Source organism: Ammospiza caudacuta, chromosome 19 (assembly GCF_027887145.1).
Source record: "Ammospiza caudacuta isolate bAmmCau1 chromosome 19, bAmmCau1.pri, whole genome shotgun sequence".
Classification (NCBI taxonomy): domain Eukaryota; kingdom Metazoa; phylum Chordata; class Aves; order Passeriformes; family Passerellidae; genus Ammospiza; species Ammospiza caudacuta.
In genome coordinates this window covers 1,831,321-1,859,290 of record NC_080611.1, presented here as the reverse complement: position 1 = coordinate 1,859,290, position 27,970 = coordinate 1,831,321, and the positions used below count along the sequence as shown (strand labels likewise).

The following is a 27,970-nucleotide window of genomic DNA, read 5'->3' as shown; positions in this document are numbered from 1 at the left end:
GGGAGATGGTTTCTCTCCATGCCTGGTGTCACCCCACAGGGATTTCTCCCGGTGGTTTGGGTGATCCATGGCTGGGAGGGGGTTTCTGTCCATGCCTGGTGTCACCTCACAGGGATCTCTCCTGGGGGTTTGGGTGACCACAGGCCAGGAGGGGGTTTCTGTCCATGCCTGCTGCAGCAGAATGGCCAAGCAATCATGAACACCACTGGTGAAATCCTGCAGAGTAGAGTCACCACATGTGGCCCCAGGAGGTTGGAACAACAGGGATTGAGCGGTCAGATCCAGCTCTGCTCACAGGACAGGCGTCCCCATGCCCTCCCACCAACCGCAGCCCCAGCTGGCCAGCACCAAACAAAAAGGTTTGCTCAGGAAAACCCATCTGGGTGAGCAGCTGGGTGTGAGTAAGAGGAGGCTGGGAGTTGGTTGGGTTGGCTCAGGAGAGGGGAAATCTGAGGGGGTGTTGTGGCTGCCAGGGGCAGACACCAGGGCTGTGCCAGACCCAGGTTTTCCTGCCAGTCAGAGCTCAGGGATGGAGGGAAGTGTGTGCACACACCACAAAGAATGCAGCTGTGGCCAGCAGCACCCCCCAGGGCCAGAGCCACAGGGCTGGCCTGCAGAACAGCCATGGGGATGGGGGAGGGCAGGAAAGGCAGAGCCACAGCCCTGCTGGGACCCCCATTAAGGTGAGGGAGCCCCTCACACCCTGATCACCCCTCATCAGCCCAAATGCCCCTGACTCTGCTCCACTTGAGAGCAGGAACCAGACTGCCAGTGCAGCAGAGAAAGGGAGCAGGAGCCTGGAGAGGGACACTCTGAGGACATCTCCCCCTCAGCACAGAAAGAGCCTGGGGACCAGAAGTCTTCTGCGTGCCTGAAAATCCTCAGGAATGGCGTTTCTGTGGAAAAGCTCTGGAGGACATGTCATCAGAGTGACTCAGGGCCTCCCTGGGGAAGCTGCACAGCCCAAGTGCCCTTCACTTCCTACTTTGGCAGTTCCCAAATCCCACATGCCTTAGGGACAGGGGCCCTGGACATGTCCCGCTGTCAGTGCTGCTTCTGCAAAGTGTAACAGCTCCCTGTGACACTGACACTGGTAACAGAGCATTGACACCCGCCTGGGATTGCCAAGGATAAGACCCTCATTCTCTTTTCCATTAAAAAAGCCAGACTCAGTGTTTGGGTTGAAGTGTTTGAGACTGGGTGTCTGAGTGAGGCTGAGCGTTTCTAGAAAAGTCCCTGCTAAAATGATTCAGCTGGAAATGAGAAACAAGGCGAGTGAAAAATCCCGTGCCATGCCAACCCTAACAAATTTGGGGATTTATTTCCTTAAAGAAAATCTATTACCCTTATGTTTGAAGCCAAGGCTTAAAAAGAAAAACACTGCTCTCAGCTAGGGATGTGTCTGTTGCTGTCTCTAGGATGAGCTGCTCAAGCTTGGCTGCACTTCTCAATCACTGAAAAATGGGGGGACTGATGGAGTTCTGCAGCTGAATTCCCTGAAAATCTGATTTTCAGTGCCCAAACCAAGCCCCACACCAGGCCTGTGGAGATGGGGCAGGGATTGCTGTGCTGCTGGGGGTTCTCAAGTGCTGAGTGGGGCAGTGCCACCCTGATCCCTCCTGCCTAAGGTTCCCTCCCTCCATCCCAGGAGCCCTGCCCTGCCCTGGCCATTGCCAGGCCCATCAGCAGGAGGGGAGAGCTGCAGCAGAGGCTGGGAGTGGGGAGGAGAAGCTCTGAACAGCGGAGTGAGGCAGCTTGAACCCGTGAATGTTTTGGGATTGCCCTCACCCCAGTGACAAGAGGGGCAAACCAGGCGTGTCCTGGTGAACCAGCTGCCATCAGCACCCAGAGCCAGATCAAACAGTGCCCATCCAAAGCGGGCAGCAGATGGACAGCTTGGCACAGCCTCATCCCAAAATGTGGTGTCTGCTTTTCAGAGCAGGTCCAGGGAGAAAGTCCAGAGCTGTTCACAGAGCAGGTCCCAAGGAGGAAAGAACAAGTCCTGTCAGTTCAGCTGCTGAGGGTTAATCATCAACACTCACAATTATCAACTTTCTGCAGTGTGGTGAGACCAAAACTCTTTCCAACAACACCAGATGCCTTTGGAGAGCACCCAGCAGCCTCTGCCCAGCAGGCACTGAGGCTGCCCCTCCATCCTCCACCCCACAAGCCACAGGAGCTGATCCCAAAGCCACAGACACCACTGGGAGCTTGACCTGATCCCAACAGCCACAGACACCACTGGGAGCTTGACCTGCTGGGCTGGGGTCTGACCTGGGTTTGGATTCATTTCATGGAGGGAGAGATCTCCACAACTGTTCCCACATGTGCTGGTTCCAGCCTGGACTGGAGCACCAGTGCCTCCCGAGCTGTTTCCTGCCTGTACTCGTGGAGTTTCTGGTCCCACAGGAAGCATCAGAGGGGCAAGAGCAAGACTTGTTCCTGGGAGATTTACAGCTCCCAGATATTCGGGTTTTGAGCCAGATTTGAACAATCTCTGGGCAGGGAGGCTCTCCCCAGTGCCAGGCAGCACACGTGGCAAACAGCTGCTGGCAGCCCTCGAGGTCCAGCTGAGCTCTGTGTTCCCTGCTGGAGCCCTGGGGACATGTCCAGTGACCTGCAGCGGCTCCTCCAAAGCCACCATGCAGCTGAGGGTCCATCAGCAGCCCGTGGGGTGGAGGAGGAACCCACGGGCCCGTTGTGCTGCATTGCAATGCTGGGATTTGCGGCAGCCTCTCACCCAAGGCGTTTTCTCCCAAGACAAAAGCGCTCTTACTCAATACAGGATGGGAGCACAAAGCCGGCCTTGCCCTGGTGCAGCGCACACGGTTGGACTCCAAGTGCCTGGAAACGGGCTGTGAATTGCCCTCGCTTCCTCCGGAGCGCTGCGATGGGACAGCGCTGCCCTGAGAATGGAGCGGAGCCTTCTCCCGGCCGGAGCTGCTCTGGGGCTGTCTCAGGATCAGCCTTCAGCCTCAACAGGAGCCAGCCTGACCAAGAGTCTGCCCTCACCAGGAGCCTGACAAGGAGCCAGCCTGACCAGGAGCCTTCAGCCTCACCAGGAGCCAGTCTGCCTCACCAGGAGTGAATGTCACCAGGAGTGAATGTCACCAGGAGCCAGCATCACCAGGAGCCATCCACACCAGGAGCCAGCATCACCAGGAGCCAGCATCACCAGGATTCTGCCCCACCAACAGCCAGCAGGAGCCAGCCTAAACAGGAGCCAGCTCTGAGTGCTGGGATGGAGTTCCAGGGGACCTCACCTGCAGGCTGCTCTGTGCCGTGGACAGACCCTGTCTGTCCTGCACGGGCTGCCAGCTCCTCCCACAGACAGGCCCTGCTGGGACAGTGAGAGAAGGTTTTCCAGAACCAACGAGGCTGGAAAAGACCTTGGAGATCATCGAGTCCAAGCTATGACCCAACACCACCACCTTGTCACTACACCACAGCACTGAATGCCACATCCAGGCTTCTTTAACCTCCAGGGTGTGACTCCACCACTTCCATGTGCAGCCCAGTCCAATGCCCAACCACTCTTCTCACAACAAAGTTTCTCCAATGTCTCACTTAAACTTCCCCTGGTGCAGCTTAAAACATGCAGCAAAAGCTTTGACCAGGATTTGATTTAGATTTGACCAGGAGACTTTCTCTGCAAACCAGGTGTTGTGCAGAAAGTTTGCAGATAAACCTCGAATTGGAAAGAGTTTAATACTTTTTTTTTTCCTTCATTTTTTAAAGAAGGGAAAAGTCAAGAAAACTCTTTATTTCACTCTGGGAGATGATACCAGCCTGTCATCAGCTTGCTTTGTTTAATTTCACCATCCAAGCCCAGTCTCCTGAGATTGTCAATCCTTTGAAATGAATTGTTTGCATCCCGTAACTCATCCAGATGCCATTCAAAGGCAGGAGCTGATGGCAGAGCTCACCCTGCAGTCCCTGGGTTACCAGGGACAGCACGGAGCGCCCCCAGCCCCTGCTCTGCCCCAGCCCAGCTCCAAGGTGCTCCTGAAGCCTCAGTATTTATTTGGAGTGGAGGGGAATCCACTTGGGAACAATTTACCCACTTAGACTCTGCCCTTGTGGTTTCCCTCTTGTCTGGTCCCGATCTCAGCAGCAGCAGCAGCTTCCCTCAGCTGCTTGCGGCTTTCCAGAACATTTCTCCTCTCTCTGTCCCACACCTTGGTGTTTGTGTCCAGCCTGAAGACCCCTGGGCAGCTGAGCTGCTGTAGGTTGAGGGAATGCTTTTCACATCATCAAATCCTCATCCCGGTCCCCAAGTGCTTGTTCTCGTCAGTACCTTTGTGTTGCTGTAAAACCAGAGCCCTGCATCTCAAAAGGAGGGCAGTGGTGGGGATGAGCACCCCAAAGCTGCAGGTAATCCTCCAGGACATTCTCCTGTAAGCTCTCGTACATTTGTGCCTCAGGAGGGATCAGCCATCTCAGTGTTAAAGCCACAGCAGAGGCAGATCCTGAAAGAATTTGCTCATTCGGAGCAAATGTTGCCCAAAATGCACAAGGCTGATAACGCAACTAGCCTGGGGAAGAGTCAAAGCCTTTTCAAATCTGGATTAAAACTGTTCAACCCAGAAGGACGAGGGACACAAACAGCCTCAGCTCTGCTTCCATCAGGGGAAGGACAGGGACACTAACAGCCTCAGCTCTGCCTCCATCGGTGCCCCAGGGAGCCAGGACACTTGGCCGTGCTTCCCCACAGGCAGGGGTGAGAGCAAAGCCAGGCAGTTTTAAACCAGCTCAGGCTGTGCTTCCCCCAGAGCAGATCCCGCTCCAAGTGCTGCTGCTCCCGTGCCCGGTCCCTGCCAATTCAGCCTCTGTGTGGTAGGGCTGTGCTGGGCTCCTCCTCACAAGCAGCCTTCAGGAACGTGATGTGTTGTTTTAACCTCAGACCATTTCCCAGTCTCCTCTGGAGCAGGACCAGGGTAATTGTTAAACCAGCCCCAGCCAGCCCCACTTCCGAAGGGACCCTGTGGCTGCTGCCAGAGCCCAGCACGGTGCTGGGCACAGCCCAGGGCTCATCATCTCTCCCCAAACCCAGCAGCATCCCCACCACAGTGCCGCTGCTCCAAAACCACCTATCTGAAGGCTAGCTCCTGCAGATTTCCCTCTGGAGCCTGCATCCCTCTCCTTTTGTCCTGTCCCCAGCCCTGGTTTGGTGCTGGCCTTTCCCCTTTCTGCAGGACCCCACGGCCTCATCCTCCCAGGCAGTGCAGCTGTGGATCCACAGCCCCAGACCCCACATCCTGTGGCAGCAGGAATCCCCAGCCAGAGGGTGACACCTCCTTGGAGAGCATCCCCTGGAGCTGGGCAAGCACCTCATCCTTCAGGCAGATCCCAGAAATCCCATCATGGACAAAAGCCCAGAGAGGAGGCTCCAAGAGGACGGTCCCCTCGGTTTGTGACACGTTTCTGGGAGCTGCTCCATCCCGTGCCTGCAGGATCTGCTCCTGTCCCTGCCTGCAGGATCTGCTCCTGTCCCTGCCTGCAGGATCTGCTCCTGTCCCTGCCTGCAGGATCTGCTCCTGTCCCTGCCTGCAGGATCTGCTCCTGCCCATGCCTCTCCCCAGGATGAGGAGCTCCCGGTGGCTTTGGGATCGCTGCTGCTCTCCTGAGTGACAAACCTCAGTCACTCGAGGTGCCAGCACTAAGCCAGGCTTGACAGATGAGGGCTCTCGGGAAGGGTTTTGGTTTCTGTCCGAGCCCAGCTGGCCCAGGGGAGCTGTTGGCAGCTCAGCACATTCCTGGGGTGGAGATCTCAGCCCTGGGCTGCCCCGGGAGCCCCCCGGCCTGGGCTCAGCCACTGCTGCTCTGTCCTTGGAGAGGAGAAGAGCCAAGGATGCAGGACAGGCCCTGTGCCTCAGTTTCCCTTTCTGGAAGTAGGGAGAGGGACCCTGGGAGGGTTTTGTTGTGGCAAAGGCGGAGAGCTCTGGGTTACAGGAGCCAGAATTGTCTGTGCATCTGCAGAGTGATGTTGGATGACATAAAAACTCAGCTCCAGCTGGGACAGCTCAGCAGAGATGGATTTTAGGTCTGCTTCCAGCTTTCCTAAACCTGAGCTAATCCTGCAGCCCAGTCCAAGCTCGGGCCATGGTGGAGGACAGGGTGAGCATCCAGCTCCCACCCCGCAGCCACCTGGACCCAGGCTGGATTCGGGAAAGCCCCACAGGTGTGAAGAGCTGTGTTTGCTCATGGATATTCGCACCTTCGGGGCTGTGCACAAAGCTCTGCTGCGTGCCCCGGGTAAACAGAGCTATCTTATCTCCGGGACACTATCGGGGCATCCGAGAGGGAAGGAAAGCTTGGGCTGATGAGCCTGACATCCAGTTGTTATCGGGTGTTCCAGGGAGGTGTTGGGCCGAGCTGGCTGCCCCACTGCCCCCACGCCAGGCTGGGCGGTCCTGGCACCCCGACAAGGCACTGGTGCGTTTTGTTTTCCTGGAGATTGGGGTTTTATCAAAAACTGACAGGCTTATCCTGCCTTATCAGGGCAGCTGTGCTACTGTTAATGGTTTTCTGTAACAGGCTCTGGGCGGCAATGTGGATTGTGGCTGTGCTGGGCTCAGCATCCCCTGTGGGGTCTCCCTGGAATGCAGCACCACGAGCCCATGCAGCAATGGACCATCCTGCACTGCCCGTGTTCAACATCCTGACCCCAACACCAGAACATCTGAGGCCAAATCCTCCCCTGGAGGGAGCAGCTGCCATCCCGGAGTCCCACACTCATATGGAACAGGGCACTTCCCCTCCTCACTTTCCCTGGGACTGCCATGGGATTCCTCTGTTCCACCTCATTTCTCTGTTCTGCTGCTTCCCAGTGAGCAGCTATATGGCCTATGCTGGCTGGAGGCTCCCCTGGCATGGCTCTGGGCTGCTGGAGGTGACAGGCTGGTTCAGCAGCTCTGTGCTCCTCACATGCATCACTCCAGGAGCTCATGGTCCGTGTGTGCTCATCCCTCCATGTGTGTGCTCATCCCTCTGTGTGTGCTCATCCCTCCATGTGTGTGCTCATCCCTCTGTGTGTGTGTGCTCATCCCTCCGTGTGTGTGCTCATCCCTCCGTGTGTGTGTGCTCATCCCTCCATGTGTGTGTGCTCATCTCTCTGTGTGTGCTCATCCCTCCATGTGTGTGCTCATCCCTCCGTGTGTGTGTGCTCATCCCTCCATGTGTGTGTGTGCTCATGCCTCCATGTGTGTGTGCTCATCCCTCTGTGTGTGTGTGCTCATCCCTCCATGTGTGTGCTCATCCCTCCGTGTGTGTGCTCATCCCTCTGTGTGTGTGCTCATCCCTCTGTGTGTGAGTGTGCTCATCCCTCTGTGTGTGTGTGCTCATCCCTCCATGTGTGTGTGCTCATCCCTCTGTGTGTGAGTGTGCTCATCCCTCTGTGTGTGTGTGCTCATCCCTCTGTGTGTGTGTGCTCATCCCTCTGTGTGTGTGTGCTCATCCCTCTGTGTGTGTGCTCATCCCTCTGTGTGTGTGTGCTCATCCCTCTGTGTGTGTGTGCTCATCCCTCTGTGTGTGAGTGTGCTCATCCCTCCATGTGTGTGCTCATCCCTCTGTGTGTGTGCTGATTCCTCCATATGTGTGTGCTCATCCCTCCATGTGTGTGTGCTCATCCCTCTGTGTGTGCTCATCCCTACATGTCTGTGTGCTCATCCTCCATGTATGTATGCTCATCCCTCCATGTATGTATGCTCATCCCTCCATGTGTGTGTGCTCATCCTTTTCTGTGTGTTCTCATCCCTCCATGTGAGTGCCCATCATTCCCTGTGTGTGCTCATCTCTCCCTGTGTGTTCTCATCCCTCCCTGCTCCTGCACCCAAGGCTGTGGATAGCTGAGGTGTGAGGCTCCTACAGAAAGAATTCTGGGCTGGAAACACAAATCTCTTTGGGGTCATGGGACTGTTGTAGGGCAGGGACTTGGAGCCAAGGTTGCCTTAAGGGAGTGTTTGGATGGAGAAATGCCTGGTGGGGCAGGCCAAGGGGAGTGGGTGGGTATGGACACACTGCCAGCAGCAAGGACACAGTGAAGGACACAGCTCCTGCCTCCAGCCCCGAGGTGCTGTGGGGCACTGACCCAGGATGAAACAGGCAGACACCTACTCAGTCCTGAGTCCAAATCTGACCCAGAGCCTCCCTCGGGCAAGGCTGACACACCTGGAGCTGCAGCAGCTCGTCCCTGCCCAGACAGGACCTGCAGCTGCCTGCTCACTTTTCAGGGTCGCTCAGGGCAAACTTTGATGGCTTCAAGTCAAAACACACAGCCCCAGGAAGGCTGTGGCTGTTTGTCTCTGAGGGATTTAATCCAGATCAAAGCTGGTCAAACACAGGGATTTCCCAGCTTTTCTGCTGGGATCAGCCTCCTGCACATGCCTGGGACACTGCCCTGGCCAGCCTGGCCCTCGCTGCTCTTTCCTCCCAGGCAGGGAGGCCAGGGGAGAGCAGGATGGAAATCCCTGGATGGGGCAGCATTCCTGGAAACTGGGCAGGCCTTTGGAGAGGAGCTTGGCAGGAACATCCAGAGACATAAAGCTGCACATTCAGCAGGGCAGCAAAGGCTGCTTCAGCCGTGGCAAGTCCTTACTTTTCATTTTGGCCAAACTTGAGGAATGGGAAAGCCCTGGAGTGGGTTCCCTGGGGGAGAGGAGGATTCTGTGCCCCCTTTCCGAACACCCCATCACCCATCACATGTTCCGAGCCCCTTGTTCTCCACGGTGCTGTGGCCCTGCAGCCACTGCCACCAACCCAGGTCCCAGCTGTCCCCAGGGTCACTGCCAGCACCCACCTGAGCAGAGAGACAGCCCAGCCCCAAGCAAAGGTGCTGACAGCCCCTGAGGGCAGGGGAGGAGGAAGCTGTGATGGAGCCCTCGGTGTCCCAGCGCCACCTTCTCCCTCGCCCTGGGGACACCGGGGCCACCGCAGCTCCTGTGCCTGCCGTGTAGATTTTATCGGGACCCTTTAATGAGCTGATCACGGGCAATTAGCGCTGGCTGCCGGCACAGGCTGCAGACCTGGCTGTTTCAGAGGGGCCTGCAGAGCTGCAGACATTCCCGAGAATCAGGGTGGGTGCACAGCGCTGGCCACGGTGATGAGGATGCTCAGAGATGTGCTCGTGCCACTCAGACCCTGGGCTGTGCCACCGTGTCCCAGAACTGCCCTGGGCAGTCCCACCACCATGAGGGGAGGCTTCACCCTGTCCTGGGGCCGTGTTGCTGTCCCTGGCCACCCTGCACGAGGGATCAGGCTGGGGCTTGCAGGGCCGTGGCACAGCCTGGGCATGGGCAGGACCTGAGCCATGTGCCCACCAATCCTGGCACCAGCCATGTGTCCTAGGGCCCCTAAACCAGGACACCATGAACAGATTCCCATCCCAAAATACACCCAAAGCTCAAATCTGACCTGCCAGGGACACTGCAGGAACAGACTCCTGTCCAGAATGTCCTCCTCCTGTCCCTCCCACGGTCTGTGTGACCCTGCAGGGTGGCTGTGAGCAGGGACAGTTGGGCCAGGCCTGCCCTGTGCCAGCGCCCACGTGGTGCCAAGGATGCTGAAAGGGTGGCATGGCTCTCGTGGGACACTTCCATGAGACGTGGCTGCTGCTCAGGTCACCCCTCAGGTGACATCTCCCTGCTGCAGGACAGGGCTGGACAAGCTGCTGGGACATTCCCCATGTGGGGCAGGGTGACAGCCCAATCCCTCCATCCCAGAGGTTTTTCCTGCTCTCTGTAGGTGATCCCCCCTCTCCTGCAGCCCAGCTGCTGCTCCAGGCTCACACGGGGTCTGTCTCAGTAGGACACTGCTCGGGCCTTCAGCTGCAGTTCCTGAATTTTGCCCAAAAGTTACAGAGAGGAGATTGCATTTCTCTGAAGGAAACTGCATTTCCTCCAGTTCCAGCAACAGCCTGGGAGCAGTCCTGGGTTTTCATCTGGCTTTTGAGTTGGGATGTAGCTCTGAGCCAAACCTCTGATCCTGCTGTGGTTCATTTTCAGGCGCGTGTGCCCCAGAAACTTTTTTTTTTCTAAATTAATTTTTCATACAGAATTCTTTCGTTTGATGGATGCAGTGAGAAACTATTTCCCAAACAGGAAAGAGGACCTCCCTCCCCCTCCTCTGCGCCGTGGATGTTTTTAATAACAACATCAATTGTCTGCAAACAACTTATTCCTTTCTGACCTCAAAACAACTCCTGGTTAGTGCATTCCAGCGTGGCCACAGAGCGAGGCTCAGTGACTTCACAGGCCCTTCAGGAGCTTTTCCATCACAATACTCGCTCAGGGAAGGGCCTGATCTGGCACATGGGACCTTGGCTTTCTGGATGAGGGTGCTGAGCAGCTCAGACACACACCCCAGCACTGGTGGTTCCCGTGGTTCCCCTGGTGCTCCTCATTCCACGTCTCCAGCCAGGAGGGCATCCCTGCTGGTCCCTTGTCCTGGAGGGCCACAGGGGTTTCTGCTGTGGGCTGAGAGCCTGCTGTGCATGGCAGGAGCAGCAGGAGGCACCTCCTGATCCCTGTGCAGATCCAGGAGGGGTTTGAAGGGTGTCAAAGGGAAGGGGAGACCCTCACCCTGCTGCAGACTGTGCCACCCACCTTGGCAGAGGTTCAACGGGACAGTGCAGACACAGAGCAGCATTTATACCCAGTCTGACCTGGCAAGGGGCATCATCTTCCAATTCCGTCCCCAGCTCCCTCAGGGATCACCCTGCAGTGGTCAGATGGCCAGAACAGATGGTTCCCTCACAGCCACCTCCTGTGGTGGCACCTCAGGTCCTGCCCTTGGGATCTGCTGTGCCTGGAGCAGTTCAGAGGCTCCTCTCTGGACACTTCACATTCACAGCTCTAACACCCCATTGTCACATTTGTGATGCTGCACAGCTGGACCACAGGGACCACAGCTGGACATCAGGGACCACAGCTGGACCACAGGGATCACCCCAGGACCCAGACCCAGCGGCCCCAGGACTGCAGGATCCAAACCTGGCTGGGGACACTTCCAGCCCAATAAATTATTGATCATTAGAGCAGCTTGGGAGCAGCTGGAGCTGCTGACAGAGCTGGGGTGGTGGAGCTGTGCAGAACCACTCCTTTTCCTGTTAGCTCATTGGAAATACCCGGCTGGCCAATGCTGAAATGCAATATTTCGGTTTTCCGGTGTGAAAGGGCATGGCAAAGCCAAGGTCACCTCCAGGCAGCCAGAGGAGGGATGTCAAACCACAGAGAATCCAACCGCAGGGAGCTGTGCTGGGGGGATCACATCAAACATTTCCATGGCCTGAAAGGCTGCAGGGAAGGGGGAAGGGAAGAGTGCAGGACAGCAGATGCTTTGGGCAGGGAATGGGAAGCAGGCTTGAGCTCCAGCCCACCTCCGGACAGAAAAGCTTTTGCAGTTCCCAGCTTGGCCAGAGCCGCCAGCACTCGCCCACTCCCGGCTCCCCTGGGGCCACCGAGCTGTGTCTGGGGATGGGAGACACCTCCAGACTGGAGATAATCACCCCACGCCCCTCTGCCCACCCAGAGCTGCCTGGAGCAGCCCTGCTGCTCCTTTGCTGGCCCCCAAACCAACCTGCAGCTCTGGGAGAGGCCAGGCTGTGAGCTCCTGGCTGCAGTGGGGCTGATGTGCAAAACCTCTCCCACAGAAGCTTCCTGGCTGGATTTGCAGCCCAGCTGCTCTGCAGGACAGCAGCAGCTCCTGGGGAGCCCCAGATGTGCCCCCAGAGGTGGTGGGTGCTCTGTCCCTCAGGGGCCAAGCTCGGCTCGGCTCAGCTCGGCTCGGCTTTAGCACAGGCTGCTCCGCTGTGCTCTGTTCGTCCCTTTAGCGCGGGCTGCTGCAGCCACCCAAGCTCTGCCACGCTAGCTGGTCCTTTTCTTGGACATGGTGTGGTGTGATAGCCTTTTGTAATTTAGTTGTTTTCATTACTTAAGTCGAAGGCTTGCTTGTGGTATTGGCCTCACGTTTCCTATCCTTTTGTACTGGGAAGAGTTCATCACAGAGAGAAACCGACCTGGATTGCTCCGCTCTGAACTCAGATCACGTAGGACTGTTAATCGTTGAACAAACGAAGCCTTAGTAGTGGCTGCACCACTAGGATGTCCTGATCCAACATCGAGATCGTAAAGCAGGCGAAGAGCCCCAGCTCCCTGTGCCAGCACCCTCAGGAAGGGGTAGGAAAGGTTCACCAGGCCCTGCCCTGGGTTCTTGGCAGAGCTGATGCTGCTCCTGCCACCCTGTTTTGACTACATGGAGGAAAAAATTCTCCTGGCCCATCTCCTGCCACAGCTTGTGCCTTTCACAGCATTGTTGGCAAAGCTCAATCTGATTTTTTCTGCAGCCTTATGAGGCTCCCCATTTGACCAGAAAAGCTCCTTTTAGGGCATCGTGGCTATAAATGGGAGGCACAGGTTCAGCTGAAATGGGAGGCACAGGTTCAGCTGAAAGACATCAGCCCGTGGGCTCAGCTGACCCCTGAGATATCTCCGCAATCCCGAGGTCAATGATGAACCTCTTGAAACAGTTCACTCAGCAGGGACTGCAAAACCTTCCCTGTGCCAAGCATCACATTTCTGTCTCGTTCCTTCAGGTCAGCTTCAGGTCTGCTACAAAGACTGAGGACAGGAAACTGGATAATCCTTGGCTGGTGCAGCTTGTGGATGTGCTGCTCTGCTCCCTGACCCCTGCCATGCCCAGAGGGATGGGATTGGTGCCCAGAGGCTGCCCTGACACTGCTCAGAGAGCTCCCAAGCTGGGAGTGACTGGGACTGGGACTGGGACTGGGACTGGGACTGGGACTGGGACTGGGACTGGGACTGGGACTGGGACTGGGATGGGGACAGGGACTGGGACTGGGACTGGGACAGGGACTGGGACAGGGGCTGGGACAGGGACAGGGACTGAGACAGGGACAGGGACAGGGACAGGGACAGGGACAGGGACTGGGACTAGGACAGGGACAGGGACTGGGACAGGGACAGGGACTGGGACAGGGACTGGGATGGGGACAGGGACAGGGACTGGGACAGGGACAGGGACAGGGACTGGGACTGGGACAGGGACTGGACTGGGACTGGGACTGGGACAGGGACAGGGACAGGGACTGGGACTGGGATGTAGCTTGGGGCAGCTGCTCGACCCACCGTGGCTGGGAGCTGACCCTGTTCTGGAGCTCAGGGCTGGCAGGGGCTGTTCCTGACCCCAATTCCCAATTCAGGCAGGACATGGGCTGCCCTGTGCTGCCCTTTGCACCTCTCCCATCCCATGGAGGAGCCACAGCTTTGCCTCCCTGACCTGGAGCTGCTCAGGCCAAGACGAACAAGAGCTCAGGGAGGAAGCAACCCTGAGCTGGGCTCTGCTAGAGTGAAAACAGCTGCCCTATGCCAGTGCAAACACAGCTCCCCTTGCCTTACTTGTATAACATGGGAACCTTCTTGCCACAGACTCTCTTTATTCCTGGCTCAACAAAGCGTTACAAGCATTTATGATTTTTGGTCACCACAGTGAGACCCTCGGAGCAAAGGTGGAGCCAGGGCCAGGCACACCTCACTGGTGCCAGGCCAGGCTGAGGTGAGCGCCTGCCTGAGGAGGGGCTGGATGTTTGCTGAAGGCAGGGGCGGCTGCCAGGGCCAGGGAATTTCTGCATTTGTGCTGTTGGATCTCTGCCTGGTGTCACTGCAGAGCTGGATGTGAGCACAGACACATCAGCACTGCTCAGGCACCCTGGCACCTCCTCAGCGGGGTCTGCCTTCCATCCTGCACACCTTGGGTGGCCCCAGGCACGTCCCTGACCAGCCTGGGAACAGCCCTGCTGCTCCTGCCTCCCGCTGCACTGCTGGGGCTGTCCTACAGCATGGGGCAGGACAGGGTTTCTATTTTGGGGCTCTTACAGCTCTTAAACTGCTGCTGCTGCACCCCAGCACCTGCACCACAAGGCAGGGCTGGCTTGTCAGGAGAGGTGGGGAAGGGTCTGGAAAAGGTGGTGTCACAGACATCTTTTATGAAAATCCTTTCCTTAGGATTTTTCCTCCTGAGAAGCTGAAAGGCCTCAGGAACAAAATGTAAACAATGATTATCTGCTGCTGTGGAATGCAACAGGTGCATCTGTGATTGGTCTCATGTGCTTGTTTGTAATTAATGGCCAATCACAGCCCAGCTGGCTTGCGCTCTCTGTCCGAGCCACAAACCTTTGTTATCTTTCTTTCTTTTTCTATTCTTAGCTGGCCTTCTGATGAAATCCTTTCTTCTATTCTTTTAGTACATTTTTAATATAATATATATCATAAAATAATAAATCAGCCTTCTGTAACATGGAGTCAGATCCTCGTCTCTTTCCTCATCCTCAGACCCCTGTGAACACCGTCACAAGGTAGAGTTTGCAGTGCTGAACCCAGACAGTGTTGGGGACAGGGGGTGGCAGATCCAGGTGATCCACATTGGTGCTGGGGACAGTGAGAGGGAGATCCAGGGATCTCCACCTCGGTGCTGTGTGCTGGGAGCTGTGCCTGCTGAGCCAAGGCACGGCCAGTCCCTTAATCAGCTCTTGTTTGGGAAGGTGTCTCCTCAGCCCAGGGCTGTCCAAGAACATCAGAGCCTTGGCAGGGCCAGGCTGCAGCCTGAGGTTAGCAAAACAGCCTGGTGCAGGCAGGAGCTCTGGGAGGAGCCCTCGGCCAACACTGCCCCGTTGCACAGGATCTGTGCGAGCACCTGGGATGTGCCCCCTCACCTTCCCTGCCCTCCCACAGCCTGGGAGCAGCTGGTGACCCTGGGGACACAGCCCAGGGCATGCCCAGGAGAGCCAGCCCTGCCTGTCCTGCCGGGGACACAGCCCTTGCCTGGCTCCTCAGGCATTCCTCCACCCCAAACGAGCCCCGGAGCCAAGAGCAACCTCGGTCCGGTCCAAGCTGTCTGCTCCATCCCGGGGGACAGCCCGGCTGGAAATGCCATCAGTCTGTGTCATCTCTGCCTGCCCGGAGGGTTCATGGGGCAGGAGCTGGTGTTTAACGAGCCCTTTCACGGTGCCTGAGCAGAGCAAAGAAATGCACCAGCAGCACCCCCTCCCCCAAGAGAAACACATCTTCCAATAAAATTTATAGAGCATGGAAAGGGCTTCTGGCACTGGGGTTCAGAGGTGGCCAGCCCCGTGTGTGTGAGGCACCACCCTCCTCCTCCTCCTCCTCCTCCTCCTTCCCAGGGGACGGAAACAAAACAAACAAGCTGAGAAATTCCGGGAGCAGATAAGTGAAGGCACGTCTGTCTGTCCTTGCTGGAGTGACTGAGGTGCTGCTGGTGGTGGTAGGGATGGACAAACGGAGCCTCTGGGCTCTACAGGACACCTGTAGAGCCACCACCCTGTGCTCAGCTCCTCAGGAGCCCCGGGGACAGCCCTGGACACCAGGAGCAGGCTCAGAGGCTTTCCCTGCCTCAGGAACCTCACCCAGGCCGTGCCAGGGCCGGGGTGTGCAGGGGATGCTTCCCGTGGACATCAGACAGAGCTTGCACAAGGGGCACTCACAGGATGAGCAGACCGTGACCATGGGGGAAGCCACAGGCTGCTTCAGTAGCAGAATGATTTGTTCTGGGCCACCCTGGAGCCAGACACCCCAGTTCCCTTCCAGAGCCACAGGGGAGCAGCTGCCACCTCTTGGTGCTGCCCTGGGCAGGTTCTGAGGTGTGCAGGGAGCTGCTGGCAGAGTCTCTGGGTGAGACTCTCAGTGTCCCCTTCCGGCCCTGTGAGTGTCCCCAGGTTGTCACTGGCTCTGTGGGGGTACAGGGACCCCTCATGGCAGGGCAGCCTGTTCCTGGGGGTCAGCACCCCCATGGGTGAGAGCTGGAGCCTGCACAAGGGGAGAGGGATCTCCGTGCCCAAGAGAACAAGTCATTGTGCACAGCCCACCCTGGCCTCCAGTGGCCAGTAATCCCTGCAACCATGACAGCCACTTCTCCACTTCTACTGGCCCCAGAGAATTGTATAAATCAGAGCAGAACAAAAGTCCTTTGCTGGGAGCTGGGCATGTGCGCTGCCTTTCAAAGGGGAGGCACATTTCTCTGGGGATCTGCACTCTCGGGGGACTGCCCCTCTGACAGCACAGAGATTAACAAACAACCCACTCAGCTTCCCTGCTCCAGCATCTCCAGGGGTGGAATGAACTCCTCACAGGCAAACCACAGGGCAGGGCCATCATTCATTCACACTTGTTGCTCTGCTCCTTGCTTCATTAATGGCCTATTTTCCCTCCTTTCAGTTTTCAAAGTTTTGGGTAATAATTACATCGAATACAGCCTCCTTGGGCGTTAGGGAGGGAAAACTTGGAAATAATGAGGCCCAGCAAAGCAAATGAGCAAATGGAGCAATGATAGAGTCCTGGGGGAAGCTGCAGGGCTGCAGGGAGCAGGGAGCTGCATTCCTGGCTGCAGCCCTCGCCCTCACAGCCCAGAGAAAAGCCCTAAATGAGCCCTACCACACCAGGAACAGCTCCAGAGTCAGAGCGTCCCTCTGTCACCAGCAGTGCCATGGGCTGCAGGTCCCCTCGGGCTGCTGGGGATGTTTGTCACTGCCAGCCCAGGACAGGGGATGCCTCCTGATGCCTCCTGTGCTCCTCCAGGCCGGGGGTGGCTCTGGGAGCTCTTCTGAGCCGCCAAGGCAGCAAACTCATTATTTGTGCACCTGTATTTGCACCAGGGGTCCTGGCCCAACCCCACTGACCAGGGAGCAGAAAGTCAGGGCTGGGGGAGCTCAGGCCCTGCAGCTCCTCAGGGATGTCTCGGGAAGGGGCTGTTTTTCCAATCACACTCCTGTTTGTGGGGTAAATTTGGGATCTGGCTCGTGCTCCAGTGCCTGCTTCACTGGGAGGGGTGGGATTGTGACTCTGTCCCCTCCTGTGCCTCCCCACTGCTCCAAGGCTGGCAGGAGCAGATTTTGGTGCTCTCTGTGACCTCTAGCCCTGAGCTGTCTCACTCACATCTCCTGTCCTGGCTCTGGGGACTGTCCCCACCCTGCTGGCATTGCTGGGCAGGGAGGAATGCTCCTGAGCTCTCTGCACAGGGGACGCAGCACAGGGGGCAAGGGACACTCTGAATGCCCCCTGAGCCATCCTGGAGCCACCCAGGCCCTGCAGAGCCTCTGGGGACAGCAGAACCAGGGACAGCAGCTGCCCTGATGAGCCCAGCTGCAAACCTGGCATGAAAGGGCTTTGGAGGAAAAGGAGGCACTAAAGAGCAAGGAATGAGCAACAACCACATGTGAGCATGGTTAGCCAGAGGAAGTAGTGCCACCCCCAAATGTGTGCTGGGAATCTCTTCCTGCAGAGTTCCTCTGCAGGAGGAGTCACAGGGATTGTGCAGCTGCTCAGAGCACTGAGACCGGGCTGAGGAGCTGAGCTTGGCCTCTGCCAGCCTGCCAACCTGGGTGTCAGACCTGCAGCAAAGTGAGAGCCTCAGACAGAAATCACAGCGGCTTGGAGGCAGGGGCAGCAAAATTTTCATTTTGCCAAGGAAAAACATCGAAATGTAATAGAAACATGTTTGGATGTATTTCAGATTTCATTTATTTCATTTGGGGTTTTGAAAGCCAAGCCAAAAGTTTGAGTTTCAAACAAAGAAAAAAGGGAAATATTCCTGTCCTGTTTTGAATTGCCTTCCATCAGATGATGAAAAACTTCACGGAAAGGGAAGAGTTCCCTCCAAGCATTCACATCAAACCTGAGACGGTAAATGAGGAGGAGTTGGATGGTTTTGAGCCGTTCCTTTCCCAGCAGCAATGTCCCTTCTTCCCTAGAGGACACAGCCTCCCTGCCCTGCCTGCTGCCCCTCCTGACCCTGGGGTAGTTTAGGGAGCCTGGTTTGCAGCTGGGCTGTGCCCAGATGGCTCTGGGGGGCTGAGCTCTGCCTGTCCTGACCCTGGCTCCGGAATCCATGGCACTGGGCATCCATCTGAGCTAGCATTTGCCTGCCAGTGCTTTGTTCCCCTTCCGTGGCTCAGGGTCTGGATCCCCCCAAAATCTGGGCACTCACACAAAGAGTAAAATCCACCCTGCTCCACAGTGTCCCCAGCTTGCAAAATCAGACTAAGCATTATTTACTCTCTTCACGCTCCACATGAAAAATACTAAAATGAGGATAAATATCTGTTTTCCTTTCCCCCCCTCTGTTTCATGCAGGGAAGGTAATGCTGCCGAGCCCGGGGGATCGCCTTTATTTTCTCTTTTCTGATATTTACTAAAGACTTAAAGATGGGAAGAGGCAGAAGCCTCTGGAGTGCAGGGCTGAGATGAAAAGGTCCCGGATCCCCAGCGGGGTAGGAAGGCTTCCAACAGGAGGCACAAGCTGCTCAGCTTTGTTTCCCAATTCAAACACGGCCCGGGCACAAAAGGAGTGGAATAATATCGCTCTCCCAGGGGCTGCTGCCCACAACCATCACCATTCCCAACACAAAACGGATGCCGGCAAGAAAAATTATTTGGGATTAGGGGTTGCCGTGTCCCACCTGCTGGCTGGGTTATTCTTGTGCTGAACCCGGCTCTGCCGGAGCCCGGGCACCCCGCGGCACAGCCCGGCCCTTTCCGGGCATCCCTGACAAGCTGCGGCATCAGAATGCTCGGGAAAGGCTCCTGGGGAGCCCTGGTGTGTGTGCGTGAAAGGGCAGCGTGTCACTGACTGTGAGACAGCACAGGGGCTGCAGCACGGACAGCCCGGGGCGGCGGGCGGCACAATGAATGTCAATGGCGGGCTGGGGCAGCTCAATGCCACCCCGGGAATTCCTGTAATCTGCCTTTAGATCCTGCTTTGACACGGCTTCCCTCTGCTGAACGGCAAACCCGCTCTGGGCTCTGCTGAACGGCAAACCCGCTTTGGGCTCTGCTGAACGGCAAACCCTCTCTGGGCTCTGCTGAACGGCAAACCCGCTTTGGGCTCTGCTGAACGGCAAACCCGCTCTGATCTCTGCTGAACAGCAAACCCGCTCTGATCTCTGCTGAACAGCAATCCCGCTCTGGGCTCTGCTGAACGGCAACCCCGCTCTGATCTCTGCTGAACGGCAAACCCGCTCTGGGCTCTGCTGAACAGCAATCCCGCTCTGATCTCTGCTGAACGGCAAACCCGCTCTGGGCTCTGCTGAACGGCAAACCCGCTCTGGGCTCTGCTGAACGGCAAACCCGCTCTGATCTCTGCTGAACGGCAACCCCGCTTTGGGCTCTGCTGAACGGCAAACCCGCTCTGATCTCTGCTGAACGGCAAACCCGCTCTGATCTCTGCTGAACAGCAATCCCGCTCTGATCTCTGCTGAACAGCAATCCCGCTCTGATCTCTGCTGAACGGCAAACCCGCTCTGATCTCTGCTGAACGGCAAACCCGCTTTGGGCTCTGCTGAACGGCAAACCCGCTCTGGGCTCTGCTGAACAGCAAACCCGCTCTGGGCTCTGCTGAACGGCAAACCCGCTCTGGGCTCTGCTGAACGGCAAACCCGCTGTTTGGCAACAACAAACTGAGCCGTGCCCTTTGTTTGCCCGGGGCATTGTGTGGGTACCCAGCATCCCTTGGCAAAGAACTGCACTGACCCCCCCAGTTCACCGGGGATCTGCCCCAGTGGAGCAAAGGTGTCAGGAATAAAATTCACCTCGTCTGCCTCGGGATGGGATGAAGGAGCAGCAGCCTCAACACCACAGGCACTTTCCTGGTGTTTGCCAAGGCTTTCCTGGTCACCCTTGGCAGGGAAAGGGCAGGATGTGTCCTTTGAAGAGGGACATCAAAAGGCATTGCCAAAGAGGACAATGTGGAGACGCTGCAGGCACAACAGCCATTGCATCATCCATCAATTACCCGTCAAAGCCCAGCTGAAACGCAGCTTTCAGTACCAGACGGTGATGAAGTGACAATCTCACCACATCTGGGACAAAGGTCTGTCCCACGCCGATCTCAGGCAGAGCCGGGAGCCTCCAGGAATTTCGCTTCATCTTTTCTATGAGGTTCTGAGTTTACAAGAGTTTCAGTCTGGGTGTCTGGCCAGGAAGGGAAGCCCTGGCCTGGCCCTGGTGTCCTATGGTACTGTGACAATCCCACAGCATCTCCCTGGCCTGGCTGCCCCGTGCTCAAAGGGGGATGAATTTGGATTTGGAATTGTCTCCGAGGTTTCAGTTCCCTACCTGGCCTTGCTCCCTTCTGCAGCGCTGGGAATTGCTGTGAATTTTATTTAGTTTTGAAAGAGGGGAGCCCTTGCCTGCTGCTTCCTGCAGCCTCCAGCTGCTCTGCTCATGGCTCCCAGCCCGTGAGTTCTCTGCGGCTGTGGGACCAGACCCAGCAGCTGCTGGGGCCGCTCAGTGCTGCTCTCTGCACCCCAAGCCCAGGCTGGGAAGGAGAGCCCCGAGCAGAACAGGGAGGAGCAGCATGGCCCCTCACAGAACCCCCTGCTCCTGCTCTCCAGCGTTTCCCCTCTCGCAGGGCGCCCGCACTGCCGGCTCTGCACTTCATCTTGTCCATGAAACTGATGCTGGGCAGGAGGTTTGGCTCAGCCCGGGCCTGACCCACGGCCATAAATCTGCCCTGCTGCGCCTGCTCTCGCCCCCACGGAGCTGCTGTCACTGCCCGTGTGGGGCTGCAAAACCAACCCTGACATCTCCCAGGTGCTGCCCTGTTTGCCGCCTTCCCTCCCTGCCTGCCTTGCTCCTCTCTCATGGAGCAGCCTCTCCTCTCCTCCTGCCTGGGAATGCTGGGGCACAGGGACAGCTCTGGCACCCAGGGACACCGAGGGACACCGTGCCACCCTGCCAGCCTCCAGGCTGAGAGCAGGGCTCGGGTCCTGCCTGGCCCAGGGACACTTGGCAGGAAAGGAGTTTCCCCCAGCCCAGCCATGGGAGGATGGAGAAGGGCTCCTGGTGCTCCCTGCCTGCAGGAGGAGCAAAGAAACAGCTTCTGACAGGAGGATGGTGGGGAGGAGGTCGGACAAGGAGGAAAGTTTGTCTTGTGCAAGGAACCAAACTGAGCTCTGGTGCTGCTGCCCTTCCTGCAGGCACCAGTAACCCCTGGGCTCCCTCCTGGGGGTGACAACAGGCTGGGGCCACAGCCCTCGCCCTTCTGACCTTTACACATGGGGACACCAATGCAGCACAGCTGGGAATCGAATTCCCAGACTCCAAATGGTCCCACCCTCCTCTAAGCCCTTCTCCCGTAGCAGTTAATCCATATAAACCACTGGAGAAGTCCTGGGGGTGTGACCCGTGGAACTGAGAGCCACCAAACCTCTCTTACCACTGATACATGCCTAAAATGAACTGCAAGGATGCTAACTGTGATTCAGATCCCCTAAATTACAGAGAAACCCCCAAATTACAGAGAAAACCCAAATGGCAGAGAAATGCCTAAATGACAGAGAAACCCCAAATGACAGAGAAACCCCACTGAAGCACCCCCCAGGCAATCTGGTGCTGCTCACGTTGGAAGCAGGACCCTGCACCCACAGGTGCCTTCTCTGCACCAGCACGGCCAGTGCCAGGAACAGTTCCTGAGCCTGAGGTGGGCTCCAGCCCCATTATCACTGACATTCTGCTCCGTGTCCCTTTCGGGCTGCTCTGCCCTCACTGGCAGCCCCCAGGGCAGGGAGGATTTCCAGGAGGAAATTTGGGGTGCAAATGGAAACTCCTCCCCCCTCTTTCCCAGCCAGCATCTCCGTGCTCCTGCAGCATCATCCCCACTCAGGTGAGTGTCACTGGGGGTGGCAGGCCCTGACCTCACCTCTGAGGACTTCTGGAAGAGCAGAACCAGGATCTCCCAGCTGCAGCCCAGGACAGCAGGGTGAAGGCAGCAGCAGAGTCACTGTCACTGGCCATGTGCACCCCAACCAACTCCCAGGGACTGAAATATTCCAAACTCTGCTCCTGTGGCAGCCCTGGGTGACTTTCATAGCTCTGGGTCAGCTCCAGAGGCAGATTTCCCCTCTCCTGGAGGTGCTCCCTGGAGGTGGCCATCCTCTGCAGCTGGTGCTGGCAGGCCTCCCCTGCAGATCCCACAGTGATAGGGGGGGACTGGGGCTCTTTATGAGGGTGCTTAATGAGCTGATGACATTTTTATGAATTAAGACAGTCCCAAGGAGATCAGACTTGGTGATTCTTCAGGGATGCCAAGACCCTCCCTGACTAGCAAATCCCATTCCCATTCCTCTGGGCAGATGAGATCCTCTCCTCTCCTCTCCTCTCCTCTCCTCTCCTCTCCTCTCCTCTCCTCTCCTCTCCTCTCCTCTCCTCTCCTCTCCTCTCCTCTCCTCTCCTCTCCTCTCCTCTCCTCTCCTCTCCTCTCCTCTCCTCTCCTCTCCTCTCCTCTCCTCTCCTCTCCTCTCCTCTCCTCTCCTCTCCTCTCCTCTCCTCTCCTCTCCTCTCCTCTCCTCTCCTCTCCTCTCCTCTCCTCTCCTCTCCTCTCCTCTCCTCTCCTCTCCTCTCCTCTCCTCTCCTCTCCTCTCCTCTCCTCTCCTCTCCTCTCCTCTCCTCTCCTCTCCTCTCCTCTCCTCTCCTCTCCTCTCCTCTCCTCTCCTCTCCTCTCCTCTCCTCTCCTCTCCTCTCCTCTCCTCTCCTCTCCTCTCCTCTCCTCTCCTCTCCTCTCCTCTCCTCTCCTCTCCTCTCCTCTCCTCTCCTCTCCTCTCCTCTCCTCTCCTCTCCTCTCCTCTCCTCTCCTCTCCTCTCCTCTCCTCTCCTCTCCTCTCCTCTCCTCTCCTCTCCTGGAATGACCTGCCTTGCTTTCTGCTGGGAATCTGATTTCTCTCATAAAGAACAGGAGGCTCCCAGCTCCGAGGTGTGCACGGCACTGGGGGCTGGATTTGGGATTTGGAATTTGGGACTGGGGAGGGAGAACAGGGCTGGATGTGGCTGATCTTCCCTTAGGGGGATGAGGGGAGCACACAGAGCCAGCGCTGCCTGCTCCAGGGACAGCTTTGGGAGAGCAGCTCAGTGTGCCAGGGTGCAGGGAAATCTGTGAGGGGCTTTTCTAACCCCCCAGAGGCTGTTTGGGACCCCTGTGACCGGGGCAGAAGGGCCGAGCTCCCATCCCAGCCCCGGGCCGGGGGAGCACAGACAAAGGAGCCCTGCACGGGAGGGGCACCCGCGGCCACTCAGAACGCCCAATAATGACACTGAGCGCTCTCAAAGCGCTCGGTAAACACGATTAACTAATTAGTCAGGTCTTTACTAATTAACCAGTCACAGGACTGGTGTTGCTCTATATGTTTAATGATCCGGAGAGAGGCTGAATGGCCGAGGGCAGCGTCTGGAGGGGCAGGGCTGAGGAGGGGGCGGCTGGGGAGGCTCAGGGGGGCTCAGCCAGGGCTGGGACACGGGATGGACCCTGTCACCCTGCCAGTGACAGCGCTGTGCCCTGCTCCTCAGCGCTGGCACAGCCCTCTGCAGGTCCTGCCAGGCCAGGGCACCACTGGGTTTGTCCCTGTTCAGGGCAGCCGAACCAGAGGAGATGTTCAGGTACTCCTGAAACCAGCCCAGCCTGAATCAGGCCGAGCCAAGTGAGAATCCCCCAAAGCCCACAGGTAAATGCTCCCCAGCACAGCAAGGATCTGCCTCCTCTCTTTCCTCCGGTAAAACAATTGGAGTAAAACCAGTGCAGGGCTGGGCAAAGGGGGGGAATTAGGACAGGGAGCCTCTCTGGTGGCCACTGCCATGCTCATTGCCTCAGTTTCCCCAGGACAGGGACTCATGTCACACCAGATGTAGTGCTCAGACATTCCAACATCAATTTGGTTTCTAACCAGGGCTGCAGCTGGACACCCCCGCACAAAGTGAGTGAAAAGCATCTCTCCAAAAGGCGCACGGGGCTGCTTCCAGCCCTGCAGCTCGTGGATGTCCTGCACCTCTCTGTCTGTGTGAGCCGGTCCTTTTCCTCTCACTGATGCCCCCAGGCTGCTCCCAAGCTGCGTCTGGTGGCACCGGGCCGTCCCTGCTGCTGTCACAGGTGTCACACGAGGGAAGGCTGCTCCTGTCTGGCGGCTCCAGCACATCCTAGAGCCCACAGGGCCCCTTCCTGCCCCGCCCTGATCGTGCCAGTGAAAGCCACCTTGGGGACTGGCTTCAGGCTTTCCTCACGGAAATTTGGGCATTTACCCAGAGTCCAGGTTGTCGTGGAACTCAAATTTGGGTTCCACAGCAGTACAGGTGTCTCTAGAACACATCTGGATGCTGTGCCCATGGCTGAGCCAAAACCTCTCCTCACACAGATCCCTCCCCAGCAGGAGGAGTTCAGGTGACCCTCAGGTCTCTCTCAGGGCCCCCTCCACCAGCCTGTGCTGCTGGGTGGGAGCTGGGGGCTTTGCCCACCCCTCCCTCCTGCCAGGGGCTGAGAACTGCAATAAAAGATGCATTTCTCATTTCTTCAGCAAGCCAGGCCTGCCCCTGGGAAGGGTCCCTGTATCCATGCAGCTCCCTGGCCTCCCCTCCCCTGCTCAGTAATCTCACTCCTGGGCCTGAATTCATTCAGACGCTCTGAGGGATTAGTTGACCTTTCTTTCAGAGCTTGCTAAGCTGGGGATGTTAAAGCTTCCCAAAAATTAAATTCTCAGGAGGCTGGGAGCCTGGGGAGCTGTTTAGAGGCTGTGGCTGCCTCCCCAGCATCCACCCCGGGGTGGGCCGCTCCTGCATCCAAACACCCAGAGGATGCAGGGCTCCATTCCCGCCCGCGGAGAGCAGCGCTGAGGCAATGAGAAATGGCTTCTCCTCCTCTTCCTCTCGCTCTCACCGTCCCTCGGAGCTGGAGCCGATTGCTCAGAAAAGATCAAACAGCAGCAGCAGCATCCAAGCACACAGAGCTGGGCTCCAACACACCCCATCGGAGCACACAGAGCCCGGCTACAGCAAAGCCCGTCTGAGCCTGGCTCCAGCACAGAGCCCGGCTCCAACAAACCCTCCCCGGCTCTCCCCCTGTCTCTCGGAGCTGGAGCCGTTTGTTCAGAAAGGATCAAACAGCAGCAGCAGCATCCGAGCACACAGAGCCTGGTTCCAACAAACCCCATCTGAGCCTGGCTCCAGCGCAGAGCCCGGCTCCAGCAAACCCCATCTGAGCGTGGTTCCAACAGACCCGATCTGAGCGTGGTTCCAACACAGAGCCCGGCTCCAGCAAACGCGATCTGAGCACACAGAGCCCGGCTCCAGCAAACGCGATCTGAGCACACAGAGCCCGGCTCCACCAAACCCGCTACCGCTCTCCTCCCGTCCACGCTCGGCGTTGGAGCAGAAGCCGCGAGGGGGGCCAGGGGCTGCCTTTTTTTTCCCTTTAATGGCTCCTCTGGAAGGGCGGCCGGCTCCTAGCAGGGATAATTTTACGGCCCCATAACCCAGCACGAGGAGGCTCCTTCCCAACGCCGCACTCCCCCTGCTGCGGCAGCGGCCGGAGCCCGCGGGGCTCTCTGGCACGGAACCCGTCGGTAATCCCGAAAATAAAACTGTCTTATGAGATATAAATTAGATTGCTGCCCGGGGGATGAGCGGCGCTGCTCCCCCGCGGGTCGGAGAGCATCTGCTGCAATTACAGGTTCCTGCTCGGCGGGATGACCTCCCAGATATTCCAGCAGCAGCTGGAGCCCGCACAAACGCTCCGAGCTCTCGGAACAGCCCAGAGCAAGAGCTGGCTCTGTGCTGCATTGCTGCTCCGTGCCCCCATCCCGTCCCAGCACTCCGGGGGTGTCGGGGGTCCCCTTGCCGAGGGTGCCGATTGTCCCCTGGAGGCTGGGCTGGTCTCTCCTCACGGGTTTGTGGGAGGCCAAGCGCACCTTTGGCACGAGGTCGGCGCCATTTATTGCCCGGAGAGGAAGCAGCCTTCAGTGCTGTCTAATTACACAGAAATTACCAGAAAAAATGAATTCAAAAAGGTGACCATATGGGCTGCAAGGCTGAAGCCCAGGCTGGATTTTGCCTCTGGTTACTGCCACTCAGAGCTGAGGGCAGAATCCAGGCCAGAAGTGCGTTTCTAGTTCGTGATTTATTGCACCAAAGCGGAGCTGGTAATGAAAACCGTGTTCCACTTAATACTCAGGCGACTTCCAACAAAAATGCCAGCAGGAACTCTTTCTTCTGCTCCCTGCCTCGCAGCTGCCCGGCAGCAGAGGATGTGCGAGCTCAGCCCTCCTGCCGTGCCACGGGGAGGGCCCCGCATGTCCCGCGTGTCCCCGAGCCCGGCTGGTGGCACCAGGCTCAGCACCAGGCTCAGCACCAGTCCCGGACCCTGCCCTGCCTCATCTCCCCCATCCTCGCACCCCTTCCCCACCGAGGCAGGCTCGGCCTGAGCTGCAGATTAACTCGGCAATCAAACAAAAACCAAACAAAACCCAGCTCTGTGAGGCTATTGCAGCACTGGGGTCCAAACTGCCCCCAGGGGCTGCTGTGCTGAACCCCCCAGCCCAGTCCTGTGGGTGCTGAGCCTCCTGTGCAGTACTGACCCCCCAAACCCAGCCCTGGGGGTGCTGTGGTGCGGCACTGACCCCCCCCAGCCCAGTGTTATGGGTGCTGTTCTACAGCACTGATCCCCCAGCCCAGCCCTGGGGATGCTGAGCCGCCTCTGCAGCCTGACCCCCCCCAAACCCAGTCCCGTGGGTTCTGAGCCCCCTCTGCAGCCTCAACGCTGCTGGAGCCGGACCCACCAGCGCTTTAACCCTTCCCGTCCCAGCCTGCTGCTCCCCGGCTTTAAAAATGCCATTTTCCTCGGCGTGCAGGGAAGAGCAGCAGCCCTCCCCGCTCCTCCTGGAGAGCAGCAGGTGGAGGAAGCTCCGAGGCAGCCTCAGGAAGGACCCTCGGGCCCCTCCGAGCCCTCCCTGTGACCTGTGGGAAACTCGGGGATGGCCCGGTGCCACGGCCGAGCCCCCGCGCTGCGAACGGCCCGGGTTCATTTGCATGCCGGAGGGGTAGCCGGGCTCCTTCCACCGCCGTGCAGGCATGGAAATGCGTTCGAACGTTCAGTATGGCCCAGCAGAGAGCTCCCCGGGCAGAAAATCCCCCGCGGGCTGCTGGAAGGAGCTCCCAAGCCAAGGGTGCCCAAAGGGAACCTCGGCTCCCGAGGGCAGCGGAATCGCCGGGAATTGCCGGGGGCTGAAAGGCTCCGGACCCTGCCGGGACAGCGACAGCCGGGAATTCGGGCTGGGTGACAAGGCCCTGGCCGCTCAATGGCTCCGCAATCCAGGTCCCATCGAAGCCAGGAGCAGTCAGAGCCCAGGGATGTGTCTCAGGCCAGCCCTTCCCATTCCCTTTCAGCCCGCGGACACCGATAAATTTTCCAGGACACGGGGACAGGACGTGCCTCGCTGCAGCCACTGCCAAAGGCTCCTTAAAAGCAGCCGGGACACGAAGAAATCAATTCCATGGAGCGATTACAGGGATGGGTGGGAGTTCATGGAGCTGCTCCCTGCCAAGGACCCGAGCACAAAGTCCATCACCCCCAGCCAAGGCAAGCGAGTCCAATTATCGGCGATAAATACATTTATTCCAAATGTCCACCCACTTTACATTCCTTTATTTAACGCAGCCGCTCTAAACAGGCGCTGGGATAATTGGAAAATAAAGTCTGGGAGGTTTCATGTCTCCCTGGCTCTCCGGGCAGAGCTGCCCGGGCTCTGGTTGCTATTATTAGTGTAACGATTGCTGTTGTTATTATTATTGTTATGATTATATGCATTTCATTCTCTTCGGGGTAATGAATAATTTATGACTCCGTCTCGATCCCCTTTCAATGGATTCACTATCCAGGGAGACTCGCTGAATAATTTGGATCATTCGTTTTCAAGTGCAGGGGCTGCCGACAAATTGTTCGCTTTTCATTGCTGGGGACATTCGTTGGTCACCCAAACCAGGGGATTTCTTTGGTGCCCCCAGCACGTGAGGCGCTGTCTGGGGTTTTGTTGGAATTTTTTTGTTGTTGTTGATTGGGTGAAACTTTGCGGAGACTAAGAAACAGCTCATCTGGGAGGCTGGATTTGTGCAGAAGTCAGTTTGCCAAATTT

At 57.6% G+C, this 27,970-nt stretch overlaps 1 protein-coding gene across 1 annotated transcript in view; it reads right to left on the bottom strand.

The window, feature by feature from the left end:
* Positions 1-27,970, bottom strand: part of NTN1 (netrin 1) — a 78,332-nt gene that overhangs the window by 37,230 nt on the left and 13,132 nt on the right. The window lies entirely within an intron of this gene.